Source organism: Macrobrachium nipponense, chromosome 36, assembly GCF_015104395.2.
Source record: "Macrobrachium nipponense isolate FS-2020 chromosome 36, ASM1510439v2, whole genome shotgun sequence".
Lineage (NCBI taxonomy): Eukaryota > Metazoa > Arthropoda > Malacostraca > Decapoda > Palaemonidae > Macrobrachium > Macrobrachium nipponense.
The window spans coordinates 62067389-62070597 of record NC_087220.1 but is presented as its reverse complement, the minus strand read 5'-3'; the positions used below and the strand labels follow the sequence as shown (position 1 = coordinate 62070597).

General features: G+C 41.6%; 1 long non-coding RNA gene across 1 annotated transcript in view; it reads right to left on the bottom strand.

Moving 5' to 3' along the window:
* Positions 1-2823, bottom strand: part of LOC135203357 (uncharacterized) — a 2852-nt gene extending 29 nt beyond the window's left edge. The window contains exons 1-2 of the long non-coding RNA XR_010311932.1: positions 2736-2823; positions 1-24 (exon numbers count right to left, since the gene is read on the bottom strand). The exon at positions 1-24 is cut by the window's left edge and continues 29 nt beyond it. This is a non-coding gene — a long non-coding RNA (uncharacterized LOC135203357). The remainder of the gene's footprint in view (positions 25-2735) is intronic.
* Positions 2824-3209: the final 386 nt, after the last annotated feature.

Here is a 3209-nt window from a genome sequence, read left to right as displayed (position 1 = left end):
TAGGCACACGATGGTTATAAGGTCCTGCGTGAAGAATAATGACTGCATTAACAGATATTTCACTCTGCGAACAAAAAGTCAACTGAAATATTCAAAGGGTCTTTTTGATTCACTGATATTTGTCTCTAATCGATTGATACTTCATACCTCCCAGAAATGAATAAAAAAAGTCCTGTCGCATCCGGCGACTGAAAGATGGAGATGCTATTGAAAATATCTTTAAAAAAAACTGACGAAAACATATGGAAAACCAACCGTAAGATAGATAAGATGCTCTTAGGCTTAAATTCCTTGAAGTTCATTTAAGTTCATTTATATTTCACGACTGAAAATTATTAGACTTTGAAAAAGCTTACAGAGACTAGAGGGAGACTGCACATTTCCTGCTGTAAATTAAAAACTGCGTGTGGGGAATATATTACGCCCCGGGGAAGAGTGAACGGGGAACTCCATTACACATGTGGAAATGAATAAAAAAAAAACTAGCCACGGGGCATTTACATTAAAATAACTTGAAAAGGTAAAGTAAATAACCTAAGATAAATAAACTCATAAAAATATTACAGCCGTTGTTTCCGGTAAGGTATTTCTCTTTGTTACTAAAAGCTGACGTCAACAAAACAATATACAAGAAAATGAATAACACAGAAAAGTTATGGCCTCACAATCGCACCTCAGTAAATAATGACTGTCTAATCAACTTATGCTCCATTAGCTGACAAGGAATCGAAACGCGTTTCATCAAAGCAGTTTCAAACACTTATGAAGAGTCCGGGATACTGAAGGAGATGCACTGGGCCCTCTCCTATTCAAAGGGGCGTAAGTCAATTCCCCCTTCTGACCATGGAGGATGACCTTTATCTCCTCCTCCTCCTGTCCCCCCTACCCTACCCTTCCTTAATTCTTGTAGTTCTATTCCCCCCCCCCCCCCCCCAACCTCCCACAGCCTCCATCACAGAATCTATGGCGACAATAACCCGCCTCCTTGCGTGGAATTAAGCTGCTCTGGAAAGCTTCAATCGTATAACACTTCTGAATCTGGAAACTTTCATGTCACGAGCACTTGTTTGTGTTGACCGCTTGCAACCTGGAACACTTTTAAGTTACTGGAACACTCGAGATCTGAGATTTTTTTTTTCCTGGAACACTGGTTGTGATAGGCGAATAGCGTTCTGCCTGGAACGCTGATTTGGGGGCGTCTGAGTCCTTTACCTGGAGTATTTGAACGCTGGAAAACTTGACTGGAACACTTGATATCGGAAATTTTTTAAAGGAATAGTTGAACTTTGAAACTATTTTTTTATATTTTTGTTATGGAAAATGGGACAACTCGAGAACTTTAGTTTGGTCAGTTTTTTGGAACACTTTCTTCTGGAAAGCTGGAACTCTAGAACACTTTAGTCAGGCAAACACTTGACGTTTAACGAAGCCTTTTGGAACTTTTTTTTTGTTTTTCACGGAAAACTGGAACATATAGAGTACTTAAGCTTGGAAACAAAGCTTGATCAACTATTTGGGAACACGTTCTCCTGGAAAACTGGAACTCTGGAACACTTTAGTCTGGGGAACATTTGTTTGGCAAGCCTTTCTAGAACTATTTTTTATGGAGAACTAGAAAACCAGAGAACTTAAGTCAGGCAACTCAAAGTTTAGTCAGCTTTTCTAAAACACTCCTTCTGGAAAACTGGAACCCTGGAATACTTAAGTCTGGAGAATGTGGTTTGCCATGCCTTGCTGAAACTATTTTTTTCCATAGAAAGCTTGAACACTAGAGAACCTTGGTCTGGCAACTCAAAGTTTTTAAACTTTTCTGAAACACTTCCTTCTGGAAAACTGGAACTCTGGAACACTTAAGTCTAGAGATTGTGGTTTGCCATACCTTGCTGAAACTTTTTTTTATGGAAAACTAGAACACTAGAGAACCTTGGTCCGGCGACTCAAAGTTTTTCAACTTTTCTGAAACATTTCCTTCTGGAAAACTGGAACTCCCGAACACTGTAATCTGGAAAACTAGACGTTTAGTAACCCTTTCTGGAACTATCTCTCATGCTAAACTGGAACACAGCAGAACTTCAGTCCAGCAACTCAAAGTTGGGCCAACATTTTCGTAAAACTCTCGCCTGAAAACCTGGAACTCTGGCAACCTCCGAGAGCCCCCCCAAAAAACTGGAACTCCTGATATCCTGACAACTGGAACCTCCAAAATCAGCCGTTCCAGGCACACGAGATTTTCGGAGTATCTTCTTAGGAATAATCACATCCTCTCCACGACTCGACGCGAGGCAGGTCACAAAAAACAAAAGGGAAAAAAAAAAAAAGGAGAATAACAATAACCGATTGTGACGGATATAAACTTGAGAACTGCTATTGTTTCCAGGAAATCCAGTAAGGCACCAGGAGACAAAAAAATATATACAGAGCTTTATAAAAAAAAAAAAAAAAGTTTGTGGGAAGAGTCAATCCTGCACTCGGATGAGTGAAAGAAAAGATAATTAGATCATTAATAAAAAAAAACATATAATCTTACACCAGGAGGACATCGAATTATCCTATAAACTTTATGGAAAGCAACCATGCCATTATCTAACATTATTTTGAAACTGGGAGGGAATGAAGCGGGCTGTTGCCTCTCTCGCGCGCGTCAAACACTCTTCGGTATACGGAGAGTTTTAACGATTCGCTCATCTCTCTGTTTCGTCTGTCATTACGATTATGATAATCTTTTGTCGTTTTACTGTGCTCAAGTTTCGAAGGCCGTGTCGTCGAAAGCCCTCTCGTACTTCTCTCGGCGGCGTCACCCACACGACTGAACTGATGCTGCTGCTGCTGCTGCTGCTGGTGGCTGCACTGCCGATTGAGGCTGGATCCTCCCTCCCCCCCTCCCTCCATCCTCCCATCCACCACCACCACCAAAATCTCTTCTCTCTCGTTTCTCTCTCTCTCTTCTCCTCTTAGCTTAACCGCCCCATGCGTTGTTACTCTTTTACTTCTATGCTCTTCCTGGTGCTTTCTTTCCCTGGCTTTCTCTTTCTTTCTCTTCCTTTCTCCGCGACAATTGTCAACCTTTAAGGCTTCCCCCTCCCCTTCCCCCTTTCCCCTTTAACCTTTTATCAACCGTTTCTGTGTCTCGAAATTCTAACCCCTCCACCTACCCCTCACCCCTTCTCATCCCTCGGCATTTTGGTCGCCCAAATTTCACCCCTTCACCT